Source organism: Mastigoproctus giganteus, chromosome 4 (assembly GCF_048544385.1).
Source record: "Mastigoproctus giganteus isolate SK-2022 chromosome 4, ASM4854438v1, whole genome shotgun sequence".
NCBI classification, from domain to species: Eukaryota; Metazoa; Arthropoda; class Arachnida; order Uropygi; family Thelyphonidae; genus Mastigoproctus; species Mastigoproctus giganteus.
The window spans coordinates 150,295,465-150,321,119 of NC_143578.1; the positions used below are offsets into that span (position 1 = coordinate 150,295,465).

Sequence of the window (25,655 nt, forward strand, 5' to 3'; positions counted from 1 at the left end):
ACTTAAAAGTGTTATGTATGTTATTGGGGCAACAGGGTGGGTACACTAAAATTCCATGCTTTATTTGTGAATGGGATTGCAAAGCTAAAGCTGTGCATTGGACAAAGAAGCAATGGCCTCGGAGGCATAATCTTACACTAGGATCAAAAAATATTGTGCATGAAAGTTTGGTGAATGGATCCTTTTAAAAGCCTGGATTGCTTTTAAAAGTGTAATGGAAAATTTTCTAGGAAATCATAAATCACAGGATTATGAGAAAATTGTTCAAAATATGCTCGAATAGCTTCACAATTTAGGTTGCAATATGAGCATCAAAATTCACTTTTTGCATGCCCATCTTGATTTTTTCTCCAAAAATCTTGCACAGATGAGAGAAGAACAAGGGGAGAGATTCCATCAGGACATAAAGGAAATGGAGCAGAGTTACTGGGGAAGGTGGAATACAAGCATGATGGCTGACTACTGCTGGTGATTAAAAAGAGAGAAACCTGGCTTGTTGTTTGTTGTTTGGTTTTTAGGAGCATTAGCAACTAAGGCCATATTGCTCCGGGATATGCGGTGGTCATTCCCTGACCTTTCCGCATCCTTCATATTTGGTGGCGACGGGCTCGAACCCCGGTCTAATCAAGAAGCGTGTGCTATGCACTGCTGCTCCTTCCCACCTGGCTACGGAGGCGCCTGAGAGAAACCTGGCACTGTACATAAAAGAAAAATGATTAAACATTCTTTTCAAACAAAGAGAAAAAGGCCTGATTAATGAAAGTTTCAGAATTTTGATTAATACTTGTTAGTATTTACATATTTTTTGATATATGAAAATGTAATTCTATCAATTTGTTATTACTAAATACAATAAATTTATATACTTTCGTAAAAAACAATACCTTTTTATTTCTTAAATTGTGATGTATCAGGATGTGATAGAAAAAATTCTAAGTCATATTTGAAATCACAGCAACATATTTCGGCAATAGGACCTATTGAAATTCAAACCCCAGTGAACAAACTGAAATTTGTAAACTAGTGTAATTTAATATGCCCAACGTAAATCAAGGTTGTTCGACAATTTAATAAAATAATGGTCAGTTACCCTAATCGTATAAGTGAGTGCTCATAACAATTGACAAATAATATTAATTATTTAACATGTGGCACCTAGTGTTTTTTTTTTTGGGGGGTGGGGGATTTAACAAGAGAATTCCAATAATGCAATACATGATATTGTTTTGAAATATGAGTCAGAATTCTTTTTAAAATATCAATCAGCTCACCAGAACAAGATGTTTATATTATATTTATAGCATAATGAAGTAGTAGTAGTAGTAGCAGCAGTGGCATGTGATGCAAGAAAGCAACCATATGAGCTTACAAAGCATCAATAAAAAAATAAAAAAAAACAATTTCACCCAACCATTCTCTCTAAAAGTTTGTCCACTTCCTCCTTGAAATTATTTAAGCTATCAACCACAAAGACGAAGGGAAGTTTGTTCCAACAATTAACCACCCGCTGGCTAAAGGCAAATTTCCGCACATCTATTCTACAACTGTCATTCCTCAGTTTGAATTTATGCCCCCTCAGGTTTGTAATCTGAGCAAGCAGAAGAATCCCATCAAAATTCAGCATGCTCAACCCATTCAAGGCCATGCAAGGTGTCAAGTTGAGGGGAATGAAGCACCCCTTCATTCCCCTCAACAATCTTGTTGCCCTTCTCTGTATGCACTCAAGCAACTCTACATTCTTCCTAAAATGAGGCCTCCAGACCTGTATGCAGTACTCAAGGCGTGGCCTGACCATTGCCTTATACAAAGGGATAATCACCTTCTTTTTCCTGCTAGCAAAATTCCTGTATATCATTGACAATACCCCATGACCTACTCTGGCAGCCTGTCTGCATTACTCAGAAAACTTCATATCTGACTGCACAAATACCCCCAGGTCCTTTTCATTCTCCACTACTCTGAGTGTAGTACCACCCAGTTGATACGTTGTTACTTCTCCCCACATTCAGTACTTTGCATTTGTCAATGTTAAACTTCGGTTGCCACTTCTCAGCCCATCTACCCAAATTTTCTAGATCCTGTTGCAGTAGCACACTACCATTACCATCATTAACAACTCTGCCAACCTTTGTATCACTGCAAACCTCGATGCTAAGCCTGATATACCTTCATCAATATCATTGATAAAAATACAAAACAACAGTGGGCCCAACACCAAACCCTGTAGGACTCCACCAATAACATTAGTCCACAAAGAGCAGTGTTCATTGATTACCACTCTGTGTCTTCTCTCACTCAACCACCCTTTTATCCATTGTAGCAATTTACCCTTAATGCCATGCTGCTCCAATTTGTACAGTAATCTTCCATGTGCAACAGTATCAAAAGCTTTCCTTAAATCCAAGTATATGATATCAAAATTATTTTTTGCATCTAATTCCTTTGTAACCACATCATAGTATCCAATCAAAAGTACATGCCTATGATAAAGTGTCAGGCTAAAGTTGGTGTCTAGGTTTTTCCGATATGCATCAATGATACATTTGAGTTTACTTCAGTTTTCTTTTTGGATACAAATGCAAGATTTCTTATCAGACAGAAATATCATTCTTTGGAAAGTTTATGTGAATCATGTTTTTTATTGAGTGGTATTTTATGTGTAAGTAGCAAGTATATTTTTCTATTATTAGCTGATTTGGGTTGTTTATAATTAAATTCCATCTATGATTTCTTTATAAGATGGCAAAGCTTTGCATTTAATTTTACTGCTGTTTTAAAAAAGTGTACCATTGTTATTCATTACAATTTGAAGTGAGGAGAAAAGTGCAAAAACTGTGTAGGTGTTCCAAGAAGAGAAAATGTGGTGACTTCAATTACAATATAATACCTTCAGAAAGCAATCCAATGATACTTCCTTTGCATTGCAATCAAGTTATCTTGTTGCATACCCGGTTAAGGAAAGCAAACTGTTTTTTTTCCAATGGGGAAATTCCTAAGAAAATGCTTGCAAAAGATCTGCCTGGAAAAAAACTGCTTTTAAAGGTAACAGATTATCTGTGATGGGTTTCTTTGAAATATCTCCTACACCTTGTTTTGTGCCTTCCTTGCTGCTTTGGCTTGGAGAATGGTGAAAACCAAGTCAATGTTGTTGGAAATGCAATTGCTGCTGCCTGGACATCATTGATTGGCTCCTGCTAACTGCTGCAGTGGAAAACTCTGCCAAATATATGAAGACATTCCAGTCAGCCTGATCAGTCTTCCAACATGGTATCTTCGATGGGTGATAGGTCTCTCATTAGACAGGGTGGATATGATATCCACCTTACACAACCTTTCTTCATCTTTCCACACACACACACACACACACACACACACACACACACACACACACACACACACACACACACACACACACACACACACACAGAGGGGCGGGAGACAGATTAATGGCAGTAAACATGCAAAGGAAGGTATGAATAACCCAAGAAGGTATTACAAGGAAGATATTAGAACCCACATTAGGGCCAAATTATTGCTTTTGTGCACATTCTCAATAATCCAACCCCTTCCTTTGATATCTGCACTATCTCACAGTGTGTTACATCCATTAAAATCCTGCAGCAGCCAAAAAGGGAAAGGCAATTGCTGAATGAGGTTATGAGGGTCTGCCTGGGGGTGATGTCATTCTTGCATGACAGATAGAGCAAATATTTATGAGGAAGTTAAGATAAGGCAAATTGCTTCTGCCTCTAGGCTAGTAACAAGCAGCATACTTTGAAAAGAAGTATGGCCACTCAAAAGGATGGTAACTCTGCCACGGGCAGGTCCATCAATTTTGTCCTTCTAGATAACTGCACATTTATGAAAGGAATGGTCCTCACTTTTAAATACATCTCCTGTAAGCAAAAGCAAGTTGGCACAGGAGAGCTTGATGTCATCAATAATTTGGAGGCATCCATGGCAATTCCACTGTAAGACAGTGAATGTAGCCATTATTTAGATTTGCTGGATCCATCTTTGGGCTTATGAAAAGCTGAGAGATTTGTTTTCTCAATCCTAAATTTATCCTTATTTGGAAAGAAAGTATATTAGCCTGTGTCCACTTCTTATTACCCTGCAAAGAGTTCCAAGACTGCAATGCCTGATATGTCCTGAACTGTGACATCCATATTTCTTGTATTGCAAATGGCTCTACAGGCTTTTTTTGGCTTTTCTTTACCATTTACTTTGTTTTTATAGTGGTAGAGCATTAGGATATACTGATATGGAAGTGGAAAGTTAATAAACAGCAAGCAATGAGAATGAATGGCACTCCCTCTTTTGGCAGAACAGTCACCTCAGTTTGCATCCCAATGGAGGACTTCTCAGCAACCTTCTCCACATATGTGGGCCTATTGCTATTTATTTTTTGGCTTCAATGCTTTCCTTGCCTCCTGATAGGATGTATTCAGACCTGCCTCGAGTCTTTGCATTGTTTTTCTTTTTTCACCACTGGCATACTCACAAGTATGCCAGTGGTGAAAGAAGATATTTGCCTTAGCAGTTGATGAACACGGTTTTTGAAGATGAACATCCCACGATTTTGTGGTCCTTCGCACCACATCGAAAACATACAGGGGCACCATGACATGCCATTAGCAAGTGCCTGTATTTTTGACATTTGAAGCATTTAAAGAATTCAATAAATATGGTCTTGCTGTTGTTGTTATTTGGTTTTTAGGAGCATTAGCAACTAAGGCCATATTGCTCCGGGGATATGGGGTGGTCATACCCTGACCTTCCCACACCCTCCATATTTGCTGATCACGGGCTCGAACCCTGGCCTAATCAAGAAGCGTGTGCTACGCACTGCTGCTCCTGCCCACCTGGCTACGGAGGCGCCATGGCCTTGCTGAGCAGTACAGGTACCCAGCTGTAATAAAATTAAGAGGCATTGGTGAGTTTAAAGTAAGGATGAAGTTTTTGGTGAGGAACAGATTCCCAACCCTATGCATGGATATTCTTTTAACAGCTGTTACTCCTTATAGCTGAAGATCAGAACAGATTTCTGATTCTGCAACCATTCTTACTCAATTTGAATTTATGTCTCCTCATGAGCATAGTTTGAGCAAGAGGAAGGCTCCCATCAGCAATGATTTTGCTGAAGCCATTCAAAACCTTAAACACCTCAGTCAGATCACCAAGCAAGCATCTAGTCTCCAGACACTGCAATTTGTAAAATGAAGTCTTCCTTGATCAGTAATACCCCCTTTGTAATACCCCCTCACCAATCTCATTGGCCTTCTAGCAACTCGGCATCCTTCCTAAAATGTGGCCTCCAGACATGTATGCAGTACTCGAGATGTGGCCTGACCATTGCCTTACACAATGGAAAAATCACCTCCTTATCCCTGCTAGCAAAATTGCAGAATATCACTGACAAAACCCAGCAGCCATCCTGGCAACCAATCTGCACTGCTCAGAGAATTTCATATCAGACTGCATAATTACCCCCAGATCCATTTTTTTTTTAGCTACCCTAGTGTAGTACTACACAGCTGATATTTTACACTGGGATTACTGCTACCAATAAGCAGTACCTTGCAATTGTCTGTTTTAAGTGTTTGCATTTGTCAATGTTAAACTTCAATTGCCATTTCTCAGTCAGTCCATCTGCCTAATTTTTCTAGATATTATTGCTGCAGCATACCATTATTATCATTGACCACTCTGCCAACCTTCATATTATCTGCAAACTTAGACATTAAGCCTCATCAATATCATAAATAAACACAGGAAACAACAACCAGGCCAGCAATGAATCTTGTGGGACATCACTAATAACATTAGTCCAAAAAGTAGTGTCCATTGATAACCACTCTCTATCTTCTCCCACCCCATCCAACCTTTCCGTTATCCATAGCAGTAACTTTCCCTTAATGCCACACTACTCAAATTTGTACAGCAATATTTTATGCACAACTGCTTTCCTGAATTTGTATATATCAAACATACATTTTGCATCCAGTTCCTTTGTCACAACATCATATTATACAATCAAATAGGTCAGACAAGACTGCCTCTTAACAAACTCATTCTCTGACTGAAGTATAAATGCACCCCTGTCTAGGTGGTAATGCATGCACTACTTCTTTAACCAGTGACTCCGTTAACTTTCCCTTGAACAGAAGTTAAACTAATGTGTCTGTAATTATTCAAATTACTCTTTGATCCCCTTTTGTGAATTAGAGATACATTCACACATGTCCAGTCATCAGGGACCTCCCCTGAATCCAAACATTCTCTAATAATTATGGCTAAAGGTTTGCTTACCTCCTTTACTGCTTCTGTTAATATTACCAAAAGATCCCATTCACCCCAGGTGCCTTTTTTTATGTTTACATTCAATTTCTCTTCCACTTTCCTCTTAGTCATCAAAGAATCATTTCACTCTCTGTTAGAGTTTGACAAACTTCTGGCATCCTTCCCCCTAAATGATTCCTCATGTGGGAATGCAGATGCAAAATACCCATTAAATTTGTCAGCAACCTGAGCAGGATTGCATCACATGGACCAAAGTACAAACCAGGGACCAATGTACATCACATGGACTGATGTGCTGCTCTCTTGGCATTCTTTTCCAGAGACTTTTTGTAATCTGCTTTGGCTTTGTGACCTTTATTGCAGATTATTTTATATCTACCATAGATTTCTGTATCTTCTGATAATTTATATGCATCCCATGCATTTATCTTCTCTGCCATGTGACTCAAGAGTTTATCTGACATACAACTGGTCTAAGTCTTGAACTGTAATTTTTAGTTAGTAAGAAAAGCCTAGTAGCTTCTATAATTATTTTGCTGAATGCTTCCCATTTAGAATTTGTTGTCGGTAACAACATTAATTGGTCCAACTGTAAAAAAAAAAAAGTGTAAAGTGCAGCCATTATCAACCCACTGCAGGATGGAAGCCTCCTCAACAATTCATGCTGAGGGAAATGGACCATAATCTGCCACGCTGGTCCAGTGCGGGTTGGCAGATCAACCATATTCAGCAGTCAGGAGCTTGAACCCCGGTCAACTCAAAGAGCGTGTGCTACTGCACTCCCGCTCCTGCCCACTCGGCTATGGAGACCTCTGGTCCAACTGTATAGAATTTAAAAACTGTCTCAGAGCACTGTAGTTTCCTTTACTAAAGCAAAAACCCTTCCTGTTACCCTTTATGGTAGTTACATCTTTAAGTAAATCCCATATCAAAACACTGTGATCATGGCCATCTAATGGTTCTTTTATTTGCAGATTCTTAATTGGTATTGGTGTTTAAGGGCACAAGGACAGCTGAGGCCAAAATGTTCTAAGTCCTATATTATTATTCTAAAGCAATATAATTTGTTCCATTTTGGCATCAGAGGAATTCATATATATGTATTTGTTTTAGAAAGGTATAGAATTCAGGTAGGTTAGCACTATTTCCAATCATGTGGGTAAGCAATAATGGTTCTTGCAGTTGTGATTGGGAGTGAAAAGTACTTCTTCTGAAATGGGAACAGTGAGTACAACCTAAAAGTATATGATGTTTGACTGTAAGTGGCGATGTACAATGTGTGCATTGAGGTGGGTCATCCCCCACCCCATGAGTAGAAACATAACACGGATAGGGCATGCATATGTCCTATCCTTAGTCTTGCTAGTACAACTGCTTCTTGTCTATTTTGTCTGAAGCTGGAAATCCATAATGCTGGTTCTTCTTTGATTTAGAGCAATTTGTTATTCCTTTGTGACTTCCATATTTCTGTCCACTGAAATGTGCAGACTTTTTTATATGCTTCAAATAATTGCTATGGTACTTGGTAATTTGCTGGTGTTGTATGTTTGGCTTTTGGGCTGCCTGATTTGCTCTCTCATTACCTATGATACCAGAATGCCCTGGGATCCAGCAGAATTTCACTGAATAATTCCTACTTCATAGATGGTTTAAACAGGAAATGATTTGTTTTTTGATTGGATGTGATGCAGAACACTGCATCATGGAATCGGTGTTGTATTACACTGCTAGCATTGTGGAAAGCGTTAATATTCTGTAAGGCTAATTTGATTGCATATAACCTCTGCAGTATAGCTGCTACATTCAAACGGTAGTGATATGGAGACTGTAAAAGCAGGAAAGACAGCTGCAGCACCAACAGCAGAACCTGTTTTTGAGCCATCCGTATATATTTGGCAGCTTTGCGTATTGTTGAGGGCATGTTCTTTATGTAGTTGTTTGATATTTCTTTCCCCATTGCTGAAAGTGTGTATCACAATGAGGGAGATTTACAGACCAGGGTGGATCAGGAACATCAGTCTCTTGAAGTATGTTATCAAAATCAATATTCCAGGTGTGAGGCAAATCTTTTAGTTTAATGCCAGTAGGTCTATTTTCATTCGGTTTATTGCTATAGAATGTGCATTCAGGGTTGGAAAGCAATGGTCAACAAGCAGCAATTTTAGCAGCATTTTCCTTCTAAGGTGAAGTGGAGGTTCGGGTGCCTCTACATATACAGACTCTAGACTGGGGGTGTTCTAAATGCACCCAGAGCAGTATGAAGGGCACTGTGTTGGATGGTATTAAGTCTGATTAATGCACTTTTCTAGCTGAGTCATATACAATAGTACCATAATATAAGCGAGACTTGATAATAGCACGATACAAATGTAATAGAGGATATCTATCGACACCCCATGTAATAGCAGAAATGGACCTAAGTATATAAGTTTCTTTAAACAAACAGTTTGGAAGAATGTGATATGTGAAACAAAGTTAAGTTTGGCATCCAACATTAAGTCTAGAAAACAAAGATTACTGGTGAGAGGGATCAAATGGTTTTTTAATCAAAGTTCCAGTTCTGGGTGTAGCTTATGTTTTTGGCAGAAATGTGGTTTTATTTTGTCGGAATCCAAACATTGTTGTTAATCAGTGTTTTAGTTTCAAGAACCCAGATAAGCTGTCAGTGTATCATTTTTTCTAGGATTTTACTTAGGCAGCTGGTTAGAGAGATAGGTCAGTAATTTTCTGGCAGTGAGTGATCTTTTCCTGGTTTAGGAAAAGCTAAAATAATGGGGTGATGCCAGGAAGATGGATATGTACGTTCAAGAAAAATCCAGTTATAGAACATTAATAGTGAATTCAAGGCTGTACTGTTTATGTTTCAGCATTACATAATATATTCCATCAGGTCCAGCTGCACTGTTGGGTGATCTATTTAATGCTGTTTGCAGTTCAAATAGATTAAACCAGTGGTCGTCAACCTGGTCTCTACCGCCCACTAGTGGGCAATAAAAGCTTTCATGGTGGGCGGTGGGGGTTTTTGTCCATTGTTACAAATTTTGTTCTTTCTCCATATATCAAATACATTGCTAACAACTTCACAAGTTTGACTTTTTAAAATATGCTTTTGCAATTTACTTTTGAATTCCATCTCTAAACTTTGAATATAGATAATTCACCGGACACTTCTCGAAGTATACTCGTGGACGAGGGAGCAATGAATGGGCTCCGTAGCCAAAGGCACGAGTTTAGTGCGCATAATGAGGGGGCTTACCACTGGCCATCACTCAGTCTTTGAGCTCTTTCATGGTGGGGGGGCAGTACATGGTTAGATTTGTGAGAGTAAGCACGTGTCCACGGCTTGGAACAAGTTGATAAATTGTGCAACAAATTGTGTACCCATATCTCAAAAAAAGAAATACGCTCATGTCTATTTATTTAATTAATTAAATTATTTAATTAAATATAAATTTAAGTACATATTTTTTACAAACCCTACCCTCTAAAAATTACTTCGCACTTGCGCTAAATTGAGTTACTGCAGCACCGGTGGGTGGTAAGGAAATTTTACCAACTAAGATACAAAAGTGGGCTGTAGGAATTAAAATGTTGATGACTCCTGGATTAAACAGTTGATTATAGGCAATATATTGGATAGTATGGAATTTTATTTTGTACTTTTCAGCCGAAGCTTTGATTTGAAGAAAGGAGTTGCCATAGGCTGAAGTCACAGATGTTTGGTAGAAAGTCTCTGCATGGCCGTTTTTTCTTCAGAAGAAGATATTTCCTGTATCTTTTATAATGGTGGAGGCAAACTGTATCCATGATTCCTTTTTGGCTTTTCTTCTAATTTGCCTAGCTTTAGACTTGAGCCTTTTATACTGAATTAAGTTGTAGGCAGTTGGGAACTTCTGGAACAGGTTCCAAGCTTTATTTTTTTTCCTTTTGGCATTGTTACAAGCTTCATTCCACCAGTGTTTAAGATTTCTGTGTTTACATGCAGAGGCCTGAGGTATTGCTTTGGAGGCTGTGGTTAGTATTTCCTCAGTAATATGCTCAGTGACTTCATCAATAGGTTGTAATTTAATCAATTGGTTGTCAAAAGAAAGATGGGTTGAAAATTTTTCCCAATCTGCTTTTGAGAATTTCCATTTTACCTGATGATCAGGGCATGGAGTTTGTAGTGTTTGGATTCTGCATACAACTGGGAAGTGATCGCTATTGTGTGGATCATTTAAAACTGCCCATTCTATACTGGGATACAATATGGGGAAAGAGATTGTTAGATTAAGTTGGTCTAGTATCGTCTCTATCAAGTGTCCTCTATTGTCAATATGGGCTGATCCCCACAATGGATGATGCACATTGAAGTCACCAAGGATACAAAAAGGTGGTGGTATTTGTTTTATGAGGTCTTCCAGTTCTTTGAACATGTACATATTGTTAGGTGGAAGGTACAGTGATACTATAGTTAGAATTTGTCCAGCTGATGCACGTACAACAGCTTCTAAGTGGGTCTGAAGCAGAATGTTTCTAGAAGGTATTTTATAGTCAACTAAAATCGCAACGCCTCCATGTGCAGGTAATGAAGAGTTTATCTTTTCTGTAAAATGCAAAATTTTTGATTGATGCTGTTACTTGTGGAGTTAGATTAGTCTCTTATAAGCAAACGGTTACAGGACTATATCAGGAGATTAAATCATATCATCAGTATTGCTGCATAAACCTCTATAATTCCACTGTACAATGTTCTGCATTATCTGGGTTTGAAGAGGGAAGGCGAGTCTGTCTGTTTCTTGTGAGTGGTTTGCTTTTGACAGTCATATTTTGTTTTATCTTTTCTAGAAAAATTGGGGTATCCAGAATCTGTACTCTCTTCTACATCATCAGTTTGACCAGGTGAATATCCAGTCTCCATATCATCAGAGCTAGGAAAAAACAGTCCTTGATCTTCTGCATAAAGATCAAGGACTGTTTCATCTTGTGCAGTTATATTTTCAGAGTCCAATCTATTTGAGTTTGGCTTTTGCAATTCAGTAGCTTTTTGCCTTCGTGATTTATTTAACATTTCATCACATGAGATTTTAGGTGGAACTGTGATGGGAGTATTACTTATTTCATCAACCAGAACAATTTTGGTGGTAGGTTGATGTATTGATAACAAATATTGTGCCCATTCTTCAATGGATTGGGCGGAACTGATACCTCAGTTTGGGTTGAAACAGTTTGGCGCTTTTGTTTAATGGAAGAGTACATGCATTTTGGGATCATTGACTTTATTTGCTTTCTTGTTTCTTGATATGTGACCTTATTCTCGATCTTATACTTTTGTATTCTTTTTTCAATTTTTCAGAGGTCGCATGATTTTGAGTATGCTGGATGGTCACTCTTGCAATTTGGAATTCCAGAGCCTTTTCTCTGTTTGTGAACGACTTTTTCACCCGCAGTTAGGACAAGTAGTTTTGCCTCTGCATGTTGTCTGGGAATGACCAAACTTTTGGCACTTCAAACATCTTAAAGGGTTTGGAATGTATGGTCAGATATGGCAGCATTGGTAGCCTGCTTTAACTGAGGTCGGCAAATTTGGTGTACTAAAGGTCAATATAATATTACATGTTGGAACAAGCTTGTCATCTTTCTGTATCATAATTCTTTATTGCTTGAGTTACTTTCTGTTCTTGTAATTCCATGACTATCTCCTCTTCAGTGATGTTCAATAAATTCCATTCACTTATCACTCCTTTTGAGGAGTTCAATGTGTTATGTGGTTTGACTTTGATTGGGATTGTGCTTATAGATAACATTTTTAATAATAATTCAGAATGCCTTGCTCGAGTGGTCTCAATTAAAATATCTCCTCACTGGAGCTATTTCACGATTTTTGGTGTACCTGCTGCATTCTCGAGACATCTTTGTACGACAAAGGGAGAGGGTTTGCTTACTGGCTGAGTTGATAACAAATGCATAATCAGAAAAGCTGGTGGTTCTGATTGGTTAGAGTCCTTTTTCATTCTTTTTGGAAGACTGAGATTGTCTCCCATTCTGCAGGTCTCAGCATGTTGAGAGCTTGTCGACTCTAGTGTTGGACATGCATCACAGTCCAGTTTTCTCTCTGATTGCTCACTGAGGGTGATGGTATATGGCTCTCTGTCTTCTAACTTCTCCACTAATGCTGGTGGCCCCCAAGGTTCAGTTCTTTCACCCACTCTTTTCCTCTTGTATATTAATGAACTTCTTCCATTGACCGGAAATCCTATCCATAGTTTTGCCGATGATAGCACATTGCATTCTACTTTCCATTTTGAGAAACCTAGCCTTGCCCAATCAGTTTCAACTTCTTGAATATCTGCTACCAATTCCTTAAATGCCGATGTCCAAGTAATTCTCCAGTGGGGCAAAGGAAACTTAGTTGATTTGAATCCTTCTAAAACTCAGTCTTGTCTTATATCTCACAAAAAAGGATTCTTCTGCTGCTATGCTTATCTTTGGTGGCACTCCGATTTCTAGGCAAGTTGATATATCTCTTTTGGGGATTACCCTGACTTCTAATCTCTCTTGGCAACAAGCACATTATAAATATTGCTTCCTCTGCATCTAAAAAACTTGGTTTTCTCTTTTGCCCTTGGCATTAATTTCTTCCAAACAGTTGTTCACTCTGTACAAATTGCAAATCCACCCTACTACGGAATATTGTTCCCACATCTTCGGTGGTGCCCTCAAAACCTCTCTCAGGCTTCTAGATTCCATTCAGAAGAGGGCAGTTAGGTTAATTAATGACTCATCTCTAACAGAATCTCTCCACTTGCTGTCTCGTAGACGTAGTGTTTCTACTGCATGCCTTTTCTATAGATACTTCCATGGGCACTGTTCTTCTGAATTGGCTTCTGCTCTCTCTACAGGACCATGGGGAGCTGGATTGTTTGAATCTTTAAGAACTTTGTCAAGATGTATGTTCCAAGCTTGTGATAATGCCTGAAATCTGAGAGCAGTAGGTTGCACTACCCTGGGTTTATTTCTGTAGAATATTGTGAGCTGAGTGTCATTCAGTATCAGTCTAATGGGATGGTTAGGTAGACTTTGGATTTCAGTTGTATAGTTAAGAAGTAACATCTTTCTCTTGAGGCTCAGTGGAAGTTCACGAGCTTCAATATATAGACTTTAAACTGGTGAAGTTCTATAAGCGCCTATAGCAATCCTCAGGGCAGAATGTTGAATAGGGGCAAGCTGTGCTAACAAACTCTGCCTAGCACAATCATACACCGGGGCACCGTAATCAAGGTGAGATCTGATTAGTTCTCTATACAAATGAAGTAATGTGTATCGATCTGCACCCCATTATGTTGAAGGAGTAATTCTGAGTATGTTCATCTTTTCTGGCAAGATGTACGTTCAATTTGCTATTGAAATTATCAAAGTTCAATTTGTTCAAGGCAGTTCAAGGCAGACAACTGAGATAGGCTGATTTGTTAAGTGTAGCTATGGATCTAGATGCATCTTCCTTTTGTTACAAAAGTGAATTACTTTAGATTTTGAACAAGAGAGCCTATACCCATTCTGTGCCATCCATATCTGAATGTTATTAATTGAAATTTGGAGCTGCCACTCAATAAAGGTCAAATTTTTTTTGAACTGCAAGAAATATTGAGATCATCGGCATAGAGGTACGAATTCACAGTGTTGGGAATATTTTTAGTCATGTGATTTATTCTTGTTGCAAATAAGGTGGCACTGAGCACAGAGCCTTGGGAGACCCCTTCTTCTTTATAAGTTTGGAAGAGGACTTGTCGGTATCGAACTTGAAAGGATCTGTGCTGAAGGAAGTTCTGTATGAAATATGGTAAGTGGCCTCTCAGATCAAAGGAATGCAGATGTCTCAGGATATCAAAATGCCATGTGGTGTCAAAGGCTTTGACACCACATGGCATGCTATGACCCTTTCGGATGAATGCATTCCAGATGTTTGTTTCGGCTTTCAGCATGAGATCCAGGACTAATTTACTTTTTCAGAAACCAAATTGATTATCTGATATTAGATTTTTGGAGTCGAGATACAATGTGAGTCAACAGTGAATTATTTTTTCCAGGGTTTTACTTAAGCAGCTGGTGAGAGAAATAGGTCTATAGCTTTGAGGAATAGAGTGATCTTTCCCTGGTTTGGGAATTGCTGTTATATAGAAGTTATGCCAGGAACTGGGAAAGAATGTTCAAGGAAAATGCAATTGAAAAAGGTCAGCAGTAAAGAGACAGATTTTTAATCTAAGTGTTGGAGCATTATGTAATATATTCCATTGGGGACTGCATCACTGTTTTTTTGAGGTAGATATGGCTTCTTGAAGTTCAAGCATTGTATGCAGTTGATTGCAGGGTAAAGAACATGTAGATTTGAAGTTGAGTTTTGACTTTTCGGCTAATACTTTGAGCTTCTGGAATGATGGATCATATGCTGTTCAGGCAGACAACTGTGAAAACACAGTCCCTAAGGCATTAGCTGTATCTGTGGGAGAAGAAAGCGCCTGCCCATTCCAGTTGAGAAGTGGAGAGGATAATGGCAGAAATTTGCCATTTAGCTGTTTTATGTTTCTCCATATTATTCTTGTATCAGTATTTTTATTAATCGAGCTTGCAAATGGAATCCAAGAGACGCATTTAGCTTTCTTCCTAATGAGACGGGCCTTGGCTCTAAGTCAATGAAATTTATAAGATTGGCGATGGTAGGATGTTTTCAAAACAGATTCCATGCTTGGTTTTTTTCTTTTTTTGCACCTCTTCATTTCACCAGTAATTTATGGTTTTATGGAGGGTTGACTGTGATTGTGGAATTGCATTACATGCAGCAGCCAATATTTGTCTCGTAATGGGACCAGTAACTGTATCGGTAGGACAGGTTTCGATGATCTGTTCATCAAAAGACACTCGGGAAGTTGGAAATGAATTTTGCCCAATCTGCTTTGTAAAATTTCCATTTTACATAATTTTCTGAAATTATGGAATGTGGATGTTTGAATTTTATATATTAATGGGAAGTGATCACTACTGGGCTAGGACCTCGAAAGACCATCAGGGCCATCCACTCAATGCTAGAAAACAAGGACAGAGAGCAGATGGAGAGATCTATTGCAGAGATTGCCCGTAGAGAGATGGATGTAAGTTGGCAAGCCAATATTAAGTATAGTTAGGTTTTGTCTGTCAGAAAGCTGTTCAATGAGTTGTCCTCCTCTATCTGCACTGGGAGAACCCCACAATGGATGGTGTCCATTGAAGCCCCCCAATAAACAGATAAGGGTTGGTAACTGGAGAATAAGATCTTCGAGTTCATGAATAGTATAGGGATAATAGATAGATAGAGACAAGTGTCAAATTAATACCAATCACTATATTGTTGTTGTTGTTATTATTTGGTTTTTAGGAGCATTAGCAACTAAGGCCATATTGCTCCGGGGATATGCGATGGTCATTCCCTGACCTTTCTGCACCCTCCGTATTTGGTAGTCATGGGCCCAAACCCTGGTCTAATCAAGAAGCGTGTGCTACGCACTGCTGCTCCTGCTCACCTGGCTACAGAGGTGCCGTACCAATCACTATGCGTGTTGCAACAGTTTCGATGGAGGTTTGTAACGGAATGTGTCTGCAAGGTACTCGTATCTAGGAGTATGGCTACCCCTCCATGAGAATTATTTGAACCAGCTCTGTCTTTCCTAAAAAGGGTATAATTTCTAATTGAGAGAGAAACTTGTGATGTTAAATTTGTCTCTTGTAAGCAGATGCCTACAGTACGATAACGACCTATTAGCTCATGGATATCATCAATGTTACTGCAAAGGCCTCTACAGTTCCATTGTATGATATGATGCATTATTTGATTTTGTTACACGAGGGTGATTCTGACTCTTTTTTATTCCCAGTCTGTTTGTGGCAATTGAGCATCACTTTCTCTCTTCTTGGAAAGGTTGGACCAGTGTCCATGTCATCCTCTGCATGAAGGTCTAGGATAGGTTCTTCCGGGTCGGCATTATTATCGGTATCCATATTTACTGCTATGAGATTATTTGTCTTCTTAGTGAGAACTGCATCGGTTTTCAGTTTTGTAGCATCTGATGATCTATGTGGCACAGTTAGTGGAACTGTGATTTGAGTGTTGTTGGCTCTGTCTGCTACCTTTTGTCCTTAGGAGACTGTTTCGTTGACAATGACAGCATAGATCGGGCCCAATCTGCAATGGACATGGTTGGGGGAATGTAAACTTCAGTTTGTGTTGCCGTAGATTGATATTTTTTCATTGCTGTTGCATATGTGTTCTTGGGTGCATTGAGCATAATTTGTTTCTTTGCCTCTTGATGCATAGCTTTTGGATTTTTTCCCCCCTGGTTTCCAGAGATCGGATGATTTGGAGTAGGCTGGATGTGTGCCTTTGCAATTTGGACAGTGCAGTGTTTTAGCATCACAGTCTTTTGTGACACCTACAGATCTAATTTTATTTATTGAACATTGAACTTGTTCAATAAATAAAAAAGAGTTCATATAAGCAATTTTTGAGAGTATCAAAGAAAGTTTTGCATGTCATTTGATTTATTCTGGTCAAGAGTGTAGCACTCAGAACTGAGCCATCTGATACTCCTTCCAGGGTGAAAGACTGGGAGAGGGTATTTTGATAATAGACCTGAAAAGTATGGCACTACAAGAAACTCTGTATTAAAAGAGGTAAATGTCATCAGTCATAGGCCAAGCATGTGCAGATCTCAATGAAAAATTCACTCAAAGGAGGACACCAAAATACCTTTTGGATATCGAAACACAATCAGGTGCTATTTTTTGAAGGAAGCATTCTGGATGTTTAGCTCAATTCTGACCATAAGATCTAAGGAGGATCTAATTTATGATATCGAAACTGATTTTCACTCATTAAAAAGTGCAATTCCAGATACCATTTAATCCTGTTGTGGATCATTTTCTCAGGTTTTGCCAAGACAGTTAATAAGAGAGGCCTGGTTAGTAATTATGTAGATGTGTTTCACCTTTCCAGGTTTGGAGAAAGTCAGCACAACTGAGTGTGATGCCAAGAGATAGGGTAGTGATTTCTGAAGAGAATTCAAATGAAAAAAAAAATTAGCAAGCAACGAAGGGAGTTGGTATTTAACAACTGCAACAAGATACAGAATATCTCATCAGGACTGGCAGCATTGTTAGTTGAGATATTTAAGGATTCCTGAAACTCTGAGATTGTAAATGGTTGCGTATAAGTGAATTGTTTGTGTTAAATTATATTTTCTGTTTCTCTGCTATTTCTTTAGTTTTTTTTGAAAACTTCATTCCCATGTATTCACTGCAAATAGCTGTGAGAATGTTCTTTTAAAGCATTTTATATTTCTTTGGAAAATGGTATATATCCTATCCATTCCAACTGAGGTATGGAAGGGGATTGGCATTGCCTTTCTTGAGTTTTTTAACTGTTTCCCAAATCAGTCAGATATCGGTATATTTGGTAATGGTTGATGCAAACCAAATCTAAGTGTCTTTTGTTGCCTTTCTTCTTACGAAGTATACTTTGGCTCTAATTCTTTTATAGTTGGTGAGGTTATCGGTTGTTTGTGGAATAGATTATTTTTTTCTTTTTTTGTATTTGTGCATTCTGTATTCCAACAATTTTTAGTGTGTTTTCAGTGTCTTGCACATGACTATAGTATTGCAACATTTATTGCCACTCTTATCTGTTGTATTATATTATCATTTATCTTACTTTTTGCACTGACACTGAATGAGGCTGGTATCAAATGAAAAAAGTGAGTAGCACATTTGGTTCAGTCAGTGTCGGTGAATTTACATTTTGCTTGACTCTCAGTTTCAAGCGCAGTGATTTTATGGATTTGAAATATCTACAGTTAAAAAAAATCTGGAGTTAAGAAATTTAGCTTGTTGTCCATAACTAATCCTAGAAATCTGATGTTATTAGTGACTGGGATAGAGATATTAGACAGTTGAAGTTCAGGATCCAGATGAAACTTGCACTGTCTACAAAAATGGATAGCAAGTGTTTTCTGCTTCGATAGTCGATAGCCGTTGATGCTGGCCCATTTCTGTATTTTATTTAGTGATATCTGCAGCTGTCGCTCAATAGATCTCATGTTTTGGAAATGACATGAGATGGAAAGGTCATCTGCATAAAGATAAGTCTCTACAGTATTTGGAAGTTGTTTAGTGATAGAATCTATTCTAAGAGCAAAAAGAGAGGCACTCAGTATTGATCCAGGTGGAACAGCTTGTTCCTGAATGAAAGTTGCAGAAAAGGCATATTGGTATCGAACTTGAAATGATCTAGTATGTAGAAAATTCTTCACAAATATAGGAAGGTTGCCCCTCAAGACCAAGAGAATAGAGATCTCTAAGTACACTGTGCCAAGAGATAGTGTCAAAAGTCATCACTATATCTATTGAAACCATTACTAGATGTTTGTTTGGTGTTTTTTTTTTTTTTTTTTAGGAGCATTAGCAACTAAGGCCATATTACTCAAGGATATGCGGTGGTCATTCCCTGACCTTTCCGCATCCTCCGTATTTGGTGGTGATGGGCTCGAACCCTGGTCTAATCAAGAAGCACGTGCTACACACTGCTGCTCCTTCCCACCTGGCTACGGAGGCACCTTCTAGATGTTTGTGTTTAACAAAGCCATTACAAATGGCAAATTTAGCCATAACCATAAGACCCATACGTGACCTGTTTTGACAAAAGCCATGTTACTATGGCTCATTAACTGTTCAGACTCAATGATCCAGATGAGTCTACTGTAGACATTTTTTCTAGAATTTTGCTGAGGCAGCTTGAGAGGGATATTGGTCTATAGCTATGGGGATTGGTTGGATCTTTTCTAGGCTTTAGGAATGGCCAAAACAGTAGAATGATGCCAAGAAGCTGGATAAAAATTTTCTAGAAAAATTCGGTTGTAAAAGACCAGGAGGAGGCACAGCAAAGTTTTGTCATCAAGATGTTGCAGCATGACATAATAGATCACATCTGGTCTGGCAGGACCAGTTTGAGCTGTTCTAATGGCATGTAAGAGTTCAGCGTATTGCAGAGGTTTGTTATATGGCAGAAGGAGGACAGTTTGAAAGTAAATAGAATGCTGTTCTGCAGTGTTTTTCATTCTTTGGAATGATGGAATATAAGCTGAATGCACTGAGACTTCGGCAAAAGTGTTGCCCAAAGCATTTGCAATATCTAAAGGACTAGATAGAACTCCCCCATTCCAGGAAAGGATTTGAGAAGGTACGGTAGGAAAATTACCAGAAAGCTGTCTAATTTTTTTCCATATTATTTTGGTGTCAGTGTTTTTGTTAATGCTTGATGCAAAACGGGTCCAGGATTCTTTCTTAGCATTAGCATTAGTAGAGTCATATGATGCAAGAAAGCAAGCTTATGCAGCATCAGCCAGAAAAAAAAAAAAAAAAAAAAAAAAAACAACTTCCACTTCACCCCTCCGTTCATTCAAAATACCTGTCCAGCTGAGCCTTAAATTTATTTAGACTATCAACTTCCGCAACAAGGGATGGAAGTCTGTTCCACCAACCAACTACCCGCTGGCTAAAGAAAATTTCCAGACATCTATCCTACATCTGTCTTTCCTCAATTTGAATTTATGCCCTCTCAGGTGATTATTCTGAGCAAGAGGCAGAATCCCATCAGCATTGAGCATGCTCAAACCATTCAAGGCTTTATACACCTCTATCAGATCACCTCACCGGTGCCTAGTCTCCAGACACTGTAATTTGCAAAACTTAAGCCTTTCTTCATGGAACAAAGGGAAGCAACCCTTTGTTCCATTCACTAACCTTGTTGCCCTTCTCTGTACTCATTCCAGCAGCTCTACATCCTTCTTGAAATGAGGCCTCCAGACGTGTATACAGTACTCAAGGTGTGGTGTGACCATTGCCTTATACAAGGGTATAATCACCTCCTTATCCCTGCTAGAAAAATTCCTGTGTATCGTTGATAAGACACAATAAGCTACTCTTGCAGCCCATCTGCACTGCTCAGAGAACTTCATATCTGCCTGCACAATAACCCCCAGGTCCTTTTCATTCTCTACCACTGTCAGTGTAGTACCACAGAGTTCATATGTTGCTCTGGGGTTGCTGTTTACGTTGCTGGGGTTTTTTGGCTTGCCTTTGTATGAAACATGCTTTTGCCTTTGACTTCTTATAATTTATCAGATTGGCTGTCATTGGATATTGCCAAAACTAATTCCGGGCTTTATTTTTTTCTTTTTTTGCTTTTGTGCATTCCTCATTCCACCAATAATTATAACGCTTTCAGCCCAGGGGATTTGATAGTGGTATTGTGTCTTTACCCACAATTAGGAGATGCAATGTGATGTATTCTGTCACATCATCAATTGGCTGGAGATGGATTTTTTCATCATCAAAAGATATTGATAACTGGAATTTTTCCCAGTTTGCTCAGGCAAATTTCTATTTTCTGCAGAGTTCAGCTAGAGGAGTCTGTGCTATTAATAGGTTGCATAAATTAGGATGTGGTTACTGCCCATAGGATCATTAATAACATACCACTCTATAATCGGGACTAGTACTGGAAAACAAATTGAGAGATCTATTGCTGAGGGGGTAGGGGTGCCCCAGTATTGAGTATGGTGAGGTTTAGTGCCTCTAAAAAGCTTTCAATGAGTTGACCCAGTCTATCTAATTTAGGATTGCCCCATAAGGGGGTGGTGCTCATTGAAATCCCTTAACATACAGAGAGGTGGAGGTATCTGTATAAACAGATCTTCAAGATCTTTTAAACAGTAAGTATGGTTTGGCTGTAGGTAGATTGAGACTAGTGTTATTGCAATATGGAGAGTTATATGCACAGCAACAGCTTCTATTTCAGTTTAAAGTGGAATATGTTTAGTTGGGATCTTTGAATTTATCAGGATTGCTGCACCACCATGGGCAGCATTTGCTGTATTATGATCTCTTCAATAAAGGCAATAGTTCTTTATCGAAGGAGAAATTTCCAATGTTAGGTAAGTTTCTTGAAAACAAAGGAAGGAGTGGCCATTTTATGTGAAGGTGTGGAGTGGCATGTGAAGGAGTGGCCATTTTAGTTAATTCTAACGTGCCATCCAAGTCAATCCAGTTACGAACCAATCTAGAAGCTATGGCTGCTCGTATTGCAGTCGGTACATCAGTTACCCTTGTTTCCATTTATATACCACCATCTCTACCTCTTTCCCATTCAGGACTTGACAACCTCACTGCACAACTTTCAACTCCAATTTGTCTTTTCGGTGACTTTAATGGGCACCATCCATTGTGGGGGGGGGATCTGCTACAATGAACAGAAGAGGCAAATTGATTGAAGAATTTATGAATAATAATAATCTTAATTTAGACTCTAAAGTGTTTAGGGCATAAGCCTCAAGCTATGGGAGAGTCTAGACTATGTATAAATATAGTGCAAGCGCATCAGAAATACATAACTATATCTGAATAAATCAGAATATTAGTTATTGTTTGTTATTTGGTTTTTTTAGGAGCATTAGCAACTAAGGCCATATTGCTCCGGGATATGCGGTGGTCATTCCCTGACCTTTCCGCATCCTCCATATTTGGTGGTGACGGGCTTGAACCCCAGTCTAATCAAGAAGGGTGTGCTAAGCACTGCTGCTACTGCTCCTTCCCACCTGGCTACAGAGGCACCTCAGAATATTAGTAAAACGGCATCGTTTTAAGTTATATCTGATATTGTGAATACCTTCACAATGAGTTGCCATGATATTGCACTACTTCGAATAAGTAACGCTTCACCTAAGGAGAAGACTAATGTTACTTATTCTCAGATGGATACCACCACCCAGACGGCACCGTTTCAGGGCTATTTTGTATATGTGTGGGATAATAACTCGACTATCCACTTGTCCCTATTAGACTTAGAAAAGCAAAAAGGTAGAGGGAAAGTAATAGTAGGAGTGGAAGAGGAAAAGAAATGGTGTAGAAGAATGAAAGGGATAGTAACTCCTTCAACTCACACCACTCAAAAACTTCAAACTCCTCGAATAGGCAACGCTTCCCCAGTGGGGAAGACTGTTGTTACCTATTCTTGGAAACTCCGGACATCATCAGGCTCCCCCTTTCAGGGCTATTTGGCCCTTCTTCTGTGGGTGGGTGGGTGGGTGGGTAGGTACCCAAGTGATGCAATGATGGCAAAACAGTTATGAAGTATAACTCCACAATATGAGAGATGCCTGATGGTGTATCATGTATTTAGACACTAAAGCGTTTAGGGCATAAGCCTCAAGCTATGGGAGAGTCTAGACTATGTATAAATATAGTGCAAGAAACGTATCAGAAATAGCTATGTACCAGAAATACATAGCTATATCTGAATAAATCAGAATATTTCTGATGCGCTTGCACTATATTTATACATAGTCTAGACTCTCCCATAGCTTGAGGCTTATGTCCTAAACGCTTTAGAGTCTGAATTTAAGGTATTGTAAGGTAGAGTAACAGATAGTGGCAGCCCACCAAATGTAGTTGTCTTTAATAGCCACTCAGAATGTTTGGAGATGGCTGTTTCAACAAAGAGCTCTCTGGATTGAAGTCTCTTCCCAATTTTTGGTGATTCCGCAATTGATTCCAAGTATTTTCGGATCATTAATGGTGATAACTTTCCCACAAGCTGAATAGACAGAGAGTGTATCACCAGAAAATTAGGTAGGGTAGTACACTGTGCTTCTCTTCGAAGTCTTTTGAGTTGATTCAAGTCATTATCATTGGATGTTACTGGCTTTGAGCTTGAAGGCTCTAGAGATGGATAGTTATTTATATCCATGGTTGCTCCTTTTGGCCCTGGAGGATAACTTTTCTCCCAGGTTACCGGTCCCCTCCATGTGGAGGGGGCTGGAGTGGTGCCACCTAGTGACCAAGCAGCTGGAGAAATTAGTTTGTTAGTGAAAATTTTATATATATATTAAGAAAAACAAAGGTGATTTCCTTTTCTGGGGGTTCTTACTCAAAATTTGTAAAGTACAGAACTACTTATAATAAACAATAGTTGTGGACTTTATCTGTCACTGGGATTCCCCAGTCATGGGATTTCCTGATCACCCATCGTACTTCTTCGACCTGAAACATTCTGTCACCTTTTGTATGTCCTTGGTTTTCTTCCAATCTAGGTCAATCCATGGGCATAGTCATTATGGCTAACTTCACTACTCCATAGGTTGCCCCAGAACTGCTCAAGTGCTTTCTGGTGGGGGGGGGGTCCATTGCCCTCCTTTTTCTCTTTTCTTATATTCCTGTGGAAGGCTCTGTGACTTTCATTAAATATCCCATTGTTTATTTTTCAGTTGTGGACACCCTCTCTGTATCGGCAAAATCTCTTGCTGAGTGCAAGGAGGTTCTGCTTGAGGGTGTCCAGATATTTTTTGTTCCTCTGGTTATAGGTCTCGTGTTTGCTGTGGATATTGTCTTTCTTGAAGATGGTCTTCACTTTTCTGATCAGCTTCTTACTTCTATTACCTCATTGGTACTGGGTCAGTTGGCCTATTGTGCCATGCTTAGCTCTTCTATCTTCTGCTGTAACCTTCTTTCCCAGGTTGGTGGTTTCTTATCTTTGTGTTTTGTTTTCTGTTGGTCTCTAGTTTCTCTTCCATTCATCCTGGTGGTTGCTACAGAAGCACAGTTGGTTGGTTTTTTGTGTTAGGGTTTAATGGTGCATGGACTACGTTGGTCACAATGTGCCAGTTCATATGGTATGATGCGTTTACTTTGAATTGATCCATACTTCATTGAGATTTTACTTCCTTAGAGGTGGTATAAATTAATATCTTTAAGGAAGGTTAAAACATCTGTAAAGTCATCTCTATCATTCAAGAGATCTGCTATAGTAATGGTGTGATGTGTCCTATAAACATCTTTGAAGGCAAGTTTGCATTCTTAGGACAGTTTGCATTCTTACCATCACAAATCTGGCATCGTGGTGGTTATTCTGCTCACAAAAATAAAGAATGCGTAAGATTGGTATGCCCAATTTGTAGTCTGCTCAGTACTGTTTCTTTTCTCAACTTTCATGTGCTAGAAACCTAGTTTTTCAATTTTCTGCTTTATTTGGTACAGTCTGTTTTCAGTTTGCAGATTCCAAGTTTCTTGTCATTGCATCTGACAAGTATGCCATATCACAGTCTTGTAATCAAAATAAGGGACTGAGATCTCTTCTGCAGTCTGCAGTAAGCTTCTTTTGCTGATCTGTCTCTTGCTTCATTTCCAGCAATCCCTGTATATCCTGTTCATTTATGGTGCAGTCATTTAGTATTTGTTGTATGTGCCAGACGTTTGGGTGTTTAGATATACTTCTGATTTGCAATGACTAGTAATGAACTCAAGGAATCTGTGTATATTATACTTCTTTTGTAATGCATACCTTGTATATGAGTTAGTAAGGCTATTTTTGGTGTGTATAATTCTGCCATGTATACACTGCACTATTTCTGTAGTTGTTTTATTAATGTAATATCTGGGAAAACAGCTGCTGCTCCCACTAAGTTGTCTGTTTTTGAGCCAGCTGTGTAAATTATAGCATCTGGAAACTAGGCACCTGTGAGGTGAGTTAATGGAGGTGTTTAAGGCTGTGAATGGTTTGAGCAAGCACAATGATAATATGAGGGGACATAAATTCAAATTGAGGAGGGATGGTTGCAGAACTTTGCCTTTAGCTAGCATGTGATTGATTGCTTGAAGAAACTTCCATTTGTTGTAGTAGTAGTAGTAGTAGTGGCATGTGATGCAAGAAAGCAAGTGTATGAGCTTATGCAGCATCAGCCAAAAAAAAAAAAAAATCACACCATTCCCTCCAAATGCCTGTCCAGTTCCTCCTTAAATTTATTCAACCTATCAACTTCCACAACAACAGATGGAAGTTTGTTCCAGCAATTAACCACCCGCTGGCTAAAGGCAAATTTCCGCACATCTATTCTACATCTGTCTTTTCTTAATTTGAATTTATGCCCCCTTAGGTTCGTAATCTGAACAAGTTGAAGGATCCCATCAGAATTCAGCGTGCTCAACCCATTCAAGGCCTTATACACCTCAATCAGATCACCGCACAGGTGCCTAGTCTCCAGCCACTGCAATTTGCAGAACTTAAGCCTCTCTTGGTAAGAGGATCCCTTCATTCCCCTCACCAATCTTGTTGCCCTTCTCTGTACACGCTCAAGTAAAGCTACATCCTTCCTAAAATGAGGCCTCCAGACCTGTACGCAGTACTCAAGGCGTGGCCTGACCATTGCCTTATACAAAGGGACAATCACCTCCTTCTCCCTGCTAGTAAAATTCCTATATATCATTGACAAAACCCCATGACCTGCCCTGGCAGCCTG

The 25,655-nt window shown here is 39.0% G+C and overlaps 1 protein-coding gene across 1 annotated transcript in view; it reads right to left on the minus strand.

Annotated features, from left to right (window-relative positions):
* LOC150087120 (twitchin-like) overlaps positions 1-25,655 on the minus strand; it is a 3,511,780-nt gene that overhangs the window by 2,944,688 nt on the left and 541,437 nt on the right.